This window comes from Scaptodrosophila lebanonensis, unplaced genomic scaffold, assembly GCF_003285725.1.
Source record: "Scaptodrosophila lebanonensis strain 11010-0011.00,11010-0021.00 unplaced genomic scaffold, SlebRS2 tig00000043-arrow-pilon, whole genome shotgun sequence".
In the NCBI taxonomy this organism is placed as follows: Eukaryota; Metazoa; Arthropoda; class Insecta; order Diptera; family Drosophilidae; genus Scaptodrosophila; species Scaptodrosophila lebanonensis.
Genome location: NW_022060545.1, coordinates 3,276,567 through 3,285,696, shown reverse-complemented (window position 1 = coordinate 3,285,696; position 9,130 = coordinate 3,276,567). Strand labels below are relative to the sequence as shown.

The 9,130-nt window shown below is 36.0% G+C and overlaps 1 protein-coding gene across 3 annotated transcripts in view; it reads left to right on the top strand.

Moving 5' to 3' along the window:
- The first annotated feature begins 288 nt into the window (after nt 1-288).
- LOC115622576 (serine/threonine-protein phosphatase rdgC) overlaps nt 289-9,130 on the top strand; it is a 29,058-nt gene continuing 20,216 nt past the window's right edge. For 2 of the 3 annotated variants that reach the window (XM_030516557.1, XM_030516554.1), the window contains exons 1-2: nt 334-440; nt 2,373-2,539. The gene's annotated coding sequence lies outside the window, so the exon portion shown is untranslated. Of the gene's footprint in view, nt 441-2,372; nt 2,540-9,130 lie in introns of all 3 variants that reach the window. The other variant, XM_030516555.1, reaches the window with a different exon arrangement.

Sequence of the window (9,130 nt, the reverse complement as noted above, 5' to 3'; positions counted from 1 at the left end):
ACACACAAACACTAAACAACAACACACTCACACACACATGAAATGAGAGTGAGAGTACGGCAAACGCGCAGCCTCCATGAAAATGCTAAACCAATAGTCGCAACAACAAATACAACAACAGCAATGGCGAACAAACAGCTGATTTGGCCAACGACAATGTATTTTGTGTTTTCCTTTTGCCCATGCAGCAGCAGTCGGCAGCAGCGTTGGCGTCGACGTCGACGCTAACATCACACAGCGACAGTGGCCAAAAGGATTTTTGAGCTACTGGCCTGAATCAGTTCGTAACGGAATTCCATCAGAGTCAGAACGCGAATGTGCCGCTAGCTGGCTGTGGCGACCACACGTAACGGTAACGCGAACGTCGCTACTCTTAGCCTAAACGTGCTATTTTGGACGCGAAGACGACGACAGCCTGTGCATGAGTCGCTTCTGTTTGTGTGTGTTCAAGTGTTTTTCTGTTGTCACCAATTCTGTTGTGTCTCCGTCTGCTCCGCCGACGCGTCAGCCGTCGTCATCACCAGCGTGCATCGCTGTCCATTCTGTGTTTGGCTTCTTTTAATGCTTGTTGTTGTTGTTTCTGCTGTTGCTCGTTGATGAAATTTCTGATTATTTATGGCAATATTTTTATTGCCACTCTTGCTGCTGCTGTTGCCCTTTGGTGTTTTATTCATGGACAGTAGATAGTACTTTTTTAAAGTCTGCTCGGCTCTTTAACATCGAAACAAAACAAGAATTTGTTCCGTTGGCCCGCCTTCCAAGGCGGAACGTTCAACAATACTATATATTAAGATTTTTTGAAAAGCTGCAAAAATTCATAATAAAATAAATTTTCAAAACTGCACAGACTTGTATATAAATGTTTGTATTTTGTTGTAAAATCAAAAACTACACTCAGAAAATTACATTTTCTAGATTCGAAACAATTACACGAAAACCAAACCAAATCACATTACTAATTGAACAGAGAATAAATTGTTTTTATTATATTTAAAAAAACCGAAAAAAAAAACTGATATTGTACTTCAAATTAGAGGGATTGACTAGAATGCATCAAATAGCTTAAAAACTATGTTTGTACAATTACTTTTAACTCCCAAGTAGTATTTACTATTTTATTAATACAATTTAAAATATAAAAATTAATGCATATATGAATTAAGTTCTAAGTACATGTGTAGGATTTATCCATCTGCTCAGTGTTATTTTCAATTAACCGTTTTAACAAATGAACAAACTAATAATAAATACTTTTGTTGGCCCACATCATAAAAATAAATTTTTACTTTTCAGCGCACAGTGCATTTGTTTTTAGAAAGTTGCGTTTTTTTTTCTGAGTGTGTCAAAAATGGTTCTAAGAAACACATAAAAAATAATGTGACCTAAATGTATTAATGGGCGTATATATATTTGTATCGCAATCCAAAATTCATTTTCAATTATTTAAACATTTATTTCCAAAAACTATCTTTTGAATCATTAGGAATACTTTTAAATGTATTTAGGGTCGTTTGTAATTAAATTTATTTTTGCCACAATACAAAATTAAAACTGGGTCTTAATACTATAAAAATTTTACTAGAAAGCCTTGAAACGGATTCGTCTTTAAACAAAATCCAAGAATCAAGAATCCATCAAGAACTTACGAAGGAAATCTCAACGTCCGTCTCATGGGCTCATGGTGTGATGATAAATATGATTTGGAGATTGGATTTTCAGAAAGAAAGTATTTATAATTGGGAAAAATGAGCGACATTAAAATTGAGAATTATACGCAAACATATTTATAGTGAATGCTTTCTTTAAAAATAAACAAGTCTGGCATGGACACGTGACAAGCACTCAGCAAAACATTCCCCTAATCCATTGATTTAATCATAAGACATTAAAAGTTTCTTAAGATACAGTTGTATAAACGATTCCCCTCTCCCCGACTGCATGCTCTATTGTTTCCATTGACAACTATAATTATAGACTTGCCAATGCGTTTGCTTGCCCGTCGCTCGTCTTATGACACAAATGCCGTTAATTGAATGAGAACCGTAGACCAAGTAGCCAATGTCTTAAGCAAATACAAATGCCAGCTGACAGATACATATGCACAAACATTTAACATTAGAGAGGGGGGCTAAGTGACCAATATTCTACCATCCACAACAACAATAAAGCAGCAGCAACAACAACAACGTCCCAATGGCCGGTGGCCAAAGCCAAACAACCACCGCAGAGTGAAATAAATGTGTTTGCAAATAGAAATACTCGTCTATATAAATATTTAAATATACATACATATGTAGTATGTATATATGGTTGTATGGGCATATATAAAACAAAATATACTAACATACCTACTCATATATACATACATATAGTACATTTATCTAACACAAGCAAAAGGAAAACACGTCCGAAAACAAATACTAGAGAGGAAAAATACACGAACTGCCAACGACCTGAAACATAAAATGCAAAAAAATGAATAATGGATGAACGATTTAAATTTTGGCCAAGCGATTTGCATTCCGGAAAAAAAATTGAGGTAAATTTTGCATGGCACATAAATTTTGTAGAGAAATGAGATGCAATTGGATTAATGTGGGAAAATCGGTCTGAGCTGCCGTTTCCATGTGGGGGCGTTGATGTAAAATAATTTTGTTTGTGCAACGCGGCATAAGTTTTAGGTGTGCGTGTCTACAATTAAACTCGAACTTTTTTGGCACTTGAAATATATGTGGTGCCATAATCTTAATGAGCGTGTGGGCCACTTGACAAATGACTTTCACAACATTGCACGGAACTGGTGGGTCGTTGGAGTCCCGCAGCCTAGCTTTTGCTACATTACTATAATTCAATGTTACTTCAATTTTCGAGATCCAATATCCTTGTGTACATATAGAGGTTTGCGCCATCTATATAATGTATGTAACATTAAATTAAATATGCATCTAAATGGCTGCACTTGACTTTGTTGATAGTCCAACTTAACAAAACTATTCACTTTCTAATAGATGATGACTATAATAGCGTTAACAACTACACTGATAGACAAAGGATGGTCTAACGTAGGCGCTAATCTTACTTGCATACAATTTCAAAAATGAAACACACTTGAGTTTGCTTAAATCTAGCCGAATCGAGCCATAATTTGATTTAAAGAAGAAACCTTGCTTTGATGAAACCCTACAAATAAGAACTTTAATCTTTATTAAAGTAGCTGAAGGAGGCAAAGACAGTATTCGGCTTTTATTAGTATCCGGGCGCTTCAAAGTTTGACTTTCCGTTTTTCTTCACTTTGGATTATAGTTTCCAACAAGTGGCTTTTCTGCGGTTTGTGCGTTTAATACGAATTGTTAGCGCTTCAAAGGTATACATGGGTGTGCGTAATTTAAATATTCATAACTTTAACAAATATTATGAATAGGATTGCAAAACTTTCGAGCTGAATATATTTTCTTTAAATTTGAGAAAACTTTGTAATTGACTGCTTGTCTAATCCACTGAATGAAACAGTGTTTTTATAGAAAAGAATTTATTTTCTGAAATTCCAATTTTTTTGAAGCAATTATCCAATTATGGGTTTAGCAGTCTAAACAAAATTAAAGGCAATTAGTCAGCAGGTTTATGTTTCAAAAATTAACTTTCAGACAAATAATTTTAATTATTTCAAAGAGTATGTAGACATAAATTAGAACAAATTTATTTCCCGTCACTCCATAAAAAAAAAAAACTTTACTTATTCGATTATTTCAAATTGTCAAAGAACTTTCGCATAACAATCGCCGCTATACAATCAAAACTGACATATTTTATTTTGGCCTCATTTCAGGACTAAGTAAAAATACTTACTATAAAAATAAATTAAATGCCAACTAAAGCACTAGTTAGGATTTAATTGACCATTCTGGCCCATGTCCTGCAACTGCCACACACGTACGCGCCACCCAGTCGATTCTCTTTGCCATTTTGGCCATAATCACATCTTTATAACAGTTTGCCAACCAAAGCGATGGCAACTAAAACATTACTAATTAGTTTATCGTGCGACATTCAAAATCCCACACGCTCGTCCAGGGGGCCGCGTGCTGGTCCAATGCCCCAATTTTGGGGCATATGGACAACAAAACGGAACGTGAAAATGTCCAAGACGTGGCCACGTACTGCATTAAATTCACGGCTGTCATAAAAAAGATTTGCGTGCATTCAACGTGAAGTCTTTCGGAAGTTGTAAAGGCCAGAAATGAATTTTTTGGCTGTCATCCACTGGTGGCCAGCTGCCACCCACTGACCACCCATCCCCAATGCCATTGCCTCCTTTGCCACTCACCGTTGACACTTGGCATTTGCTTTTTCAGCATTGGCTCGGCTTGTGCTTCAGCTTTAGCATTGGCTGTGGCGTTTCTCCGTTTTTGTTTCACAAAGATTTCGTGATTTTTTTTATTTGAGTCATTTTTGGATTTTCCGCACGCATTTCCTTGGGGTTGCAACCGATTCAGCTGCCTGTTTTGCTTCTGTTGCTTCCTTTGTTCATTTGTTTTATTCAGACTTGAAGTTGTTTTTGCTTCACGCCCTTTGAGTTCTGGTTTTTTTTTTTTATGATTAGGTGCTTGAAACTTTTATTCATCATATACGAGTACGAGTAAATACGAATATGGGTGTATGTGTGTGCTTCAGTCAGCTTAGTCGGCACTCACTCTCACGTTTCCTCTCGAATTTAATGATTTTTGCTTTATTTCTTTTGTTCCTCTTGGTGGGCGGCTAGAGCTTTCAGTGTTTCGCTATGGCCTATTTCATCCGGGTTGGCTTTTTACGAGTATATCCGACATCTATAAAAGAGTCCATTATAACTTGATTAGAATGTAATTTTTACATTAGAGCCTTAAACAGGTGCTTCGTACGTTGTGTGTCTGCCAATGTGTAAACCTTCAAATAGCTCCTGCAACAAAATTGATTGATTGGATAATAATGAGAACCGTAAAAGATGTGTAAATGTTAACGATATAGTCATTACTTTACATAGCCAACTTGAATGCTTTTTGTGTGGTAAAGAGCTTGGCAATAGCTTCGTTTCGTCACGTCGATCATATAAGTACTTAGGTACCTTTAACATATCCACCATTCTTCTTCTGCTGCTTTAATACATTTTTTAGGGAAGGGCATAAACATTGCAGATTGTACTTATTTGAATAATAAGTTGCAAGGCTTTGGAAGTAAAGTCTGTTATGCAATTACCTTCTCGCCGTAATCGTATTAAGCAAAAACGACATGAATGCACGATCTGTGAACGCACAATCTATCTTGGAACTTCTCATTTAGTTTTGCTGTGATAAAGTGGTAGCGATAATGTCGCTCAGGTTAATAAGTAAATATTTATAGCACGATCAGGTAGGCTTAAAAGCTATCGACTGAAAAACAGTGCCAAGTTATTGCGCGGACAAAAAAAATAAAACGAAATAATCTTAGCAAACTTATGTAAAGATTATTAAATTCGATGTTTGGAAAGATTTATGGGTAAGTATAAATGTAAAGAAAAAACCTTGTGGATTTTGTGACACACTTTCACCCATTGGACACAGAAGGAAAAAATAATATGATTAAAGATAAAGTTACGACCCTTTCTGGACACCTACTCGTATTTAAATGGCAGAGGTTTTTTAATTGAATCGCTTATCTTTACAATAAAAAATCATAGCAATCATTAAAACTGATGCTTACAGATCATTTCTAATGTAAAATTTAAATTATATTAACTATATTTTTATGGGGGGTTAAAACAATAATATCTGCATTGTTAAGGAGTAAAAATGTCCCTTATATATCTACAGATATGTAGATTGCTCACATGTTTTTAAAAAAGTATATTTTATAGGTCTTTCTAAGACAATCCAGAAATACTCGTATATTGATAATTATGAAACACTCAAATTTTTAAACTAGGGCAAAAAATATTAAAATATAAAACTAATTTCGGATTTGGTTCAGTTCAAAAGATTGTGATAATATTTACAGACAGTGGACAATACGAGCGGCGATTTAGATTTAGAACTGACAGAATTCTGAGATATAAAAAGCTTGCTCGATATTAAATTATGAACTATTCTGCTGTTGTTTCATAAAACCAGGCATAGAAATTTCCAAGACAAAGCACAGAAATCTTACAAAATCGGCTTGAACCTTAATGACCTTTTCTCACTCAACAAAAAGTATATGAGATGCTTTCTTATTGGTCTCCGATAGATGTCTTCTTTGTCATTAGCCTGCCTGATTTGGCATTTTCTTTATGGGTACTGGATGGGTACTGGAGCTGGCGGCGAACAAAAGACGCCACATGGCTTGAGTGCGATGCCAAGACTGTTGGCGCATTAAAGTCGTCTAACGGTTATGTAGATTGTGGAACGGCAAATGGCGAATTTGAATCGCTTGCATAAATCAAAGCTACAAGAAGGCGTGTTAACTGAAAATCACCCGACGAGCTCAGCGCATATTCCTTAGCATTGAATGTCTGGCTTTTAGCGTGGGCCGCAATTCGCAGCAACAAATTGTTGTGGGTTGTTACCATTTTGAGTTGTCAATGTGCCACAGCCTCCGAAACGAGCGCCATTTTGCATTTTTCATCAACAAGAATTTCGTTTAAAAATAATAAAAACGAAATCATTTTCAAAGCATCGTGGATACATACATACTTGTATATCGAGTGGCGGATGTTCTGGTGCCTTCTCCAAGTATCCGTCCGTTCCATGCCCGTTAAAGTCTACGTGGGCCACCCTAATGCTGCTGTTAATGAAGTTTTTAAGACCGAACGGAAAAATTAAACGCCAACTTTTTATGAGCTGGTTTTAATTATAATGAATTCACACGTACATGTGCAGACGTGTCCATTATGGTACGAAGCGAAGCAAACTCAATTAAAATATAATCGAAGCTCTTAACTGGAAATACAGCAAGTTGTGCTTAATGAAACTTATGCAAATTATTTCGATTTGGGTTTGGAAAATGGGAAAACTAACTGTAACTACTACAAGTAATACAATATTTGTGTTAAAGCTTAAACATGAGAACCCTTTTTACTTCACCATTACGTATATATGATCTACACTATAAATTCACAAACACATTTGGGGTCCTTACTTAAGGCTGATTTACTGCTTACATTTTAAACGTTAGTCAGCCATTTTCTCGGGCGCCAAAAATGGCAAAAATGTCTGCCTAATGATTAATTAGCTAAACAGCTGTTCACTTGTTGGTACATTGCGTTGTGTCATATATCTTTTGCGCTGAATAAGGTGTAAATTTAACAGTTTGATTAATCTACTAGGATTCTATGTTATTTTCAGGTTGTTCTGTGCTTGTTACTTTAAGTTAAAAGGGCTTCAAGGCTTGGCGAAACGAATCAACATAAGCATTTCCATGTGTCCTTCCATGTGTCGACATTGAAAAGTTTTGAAAATAAACTTCTAGAGGGAACAAGCATTTATACTTATCAATTTTTCTATAATTACAAGCTATAAAAGATACAACAAAGAGCTGTTTTAGTAAAATCGTATTAAGATATTGATAACAATTTTGTATTTAAAAGCTTATTTTCTATGTCTTGCAAGTCTTGTCTTGTCTTCTAAATTCTCCTCGTATTTGTTTATTCTGAGGTCAAAAGGCGTTGCAGTCGAGGGTATTTGTTTAGCATTTGTTAGGACTTAAGTGATGAAAAAAGCGCTACAATTGTGGAATTCAAACTTCTTGTTATATTCGTATACTATTAATGTCTTTATATACCAAAGTCGCTTCTTATTCCTTGTGCTTATTATGTATTGCTGTTCTTTGCTTACAAATATGTTTTGTATTAATGAAGTTAATCATGAAGTTAATTCTTCATATCTATCGTAGTGTAAGGTCAGCATTTTTCAGCTAGCTCCTACCTTTTTACATCTAGTTTTAATATGTGCTTCAGTTTTAGTTACATTGGAAAAAGAGTTAAAGTTGTAAATTATTTAATGCAGCTTGATTTCGCAACAGCCGCATAAATGTATTAAGAGTTTCTTAAAGCCCTCCTAAGCTCTGCTACCCATCCAGGTGATGACGCCATAATTGGAAACTCAATATGTACATATTTTATGCTTTTATTAATTAAATTTCTCGAAAACAATAGAACGGAAATCCTTCCTTGAGCAAATAAAAATGACGCACAGGCTGGCGCGGGGAATTCAAGCGATTCGCTGTAATACAATATATTTGTAAATGTATGTGTGTATGAAATATATCGTTGAATTCTAAAAAATCGCCCATATACGGCCTGTAATTATAAATAGGCGTGGTATAAATCAGAAAACCGCAGAGTTAATGAATTATTAAACAGTCGGCTTAGCAGCCTATGGCCAAATTGCTGGGTCGGAGTGTGGCAGGAAAGTGTAAGAATAATTTAACCGCAGGCGCCTCAAACGACGCAAAGTCAGCAAATCTGTCAGGATGTGCAGGATGAGGAGTGGTGATGAGGAGTGGTAGGCGCAGGAGGAGCGGATGGAGAAGCAGATGTAGGTTGCTGGTAAAGCGTATTTAATGCGCCGCTCCTTATCAAAGACATAAATTTGCTTGACGCTTTAGAAAAACAGTTAGGTAACTGTTTGCGTTTTATGGCCGCTCAATGGGTGGCACGCCTAACGACATTCATACATTTGTATGTATGTGTGTACCTTTGTTTGTATGCCTGCATGCATGTATGTATGTTTGTATGTGTGTAGGTGGGTGTCTCCTTCTATGCTTGCGTTTGCCATCGAACAATATACCAAGTTTCACGCCACATAAGTAACACCACTAGAAAACTTACGAGCGGGACTTAAAGTTTGGCTTTAACGACTCAACGAAGTAGCAAAGACACAGCCAACTTTTCCAAACGAGGACAAGTGTGCAACAACACGGAAGTTGAACATAAATTAGCGGAAACTGCCGTGGTGGCATGTGGTTCCCGAATAAGTGGAGTTCGTTCGGCGTGAGTAATTTGAATTTTAAATTAATATTTTCCTTGCTCTACTTCGACATTAGGCGATAGCGCAAACATTTTCAATTATGTACATATATTCGAACGGCAAATATTTCACAACTTAGTCTATGCAGCGTCTGTTGCTAATCAGCAGTATGGATT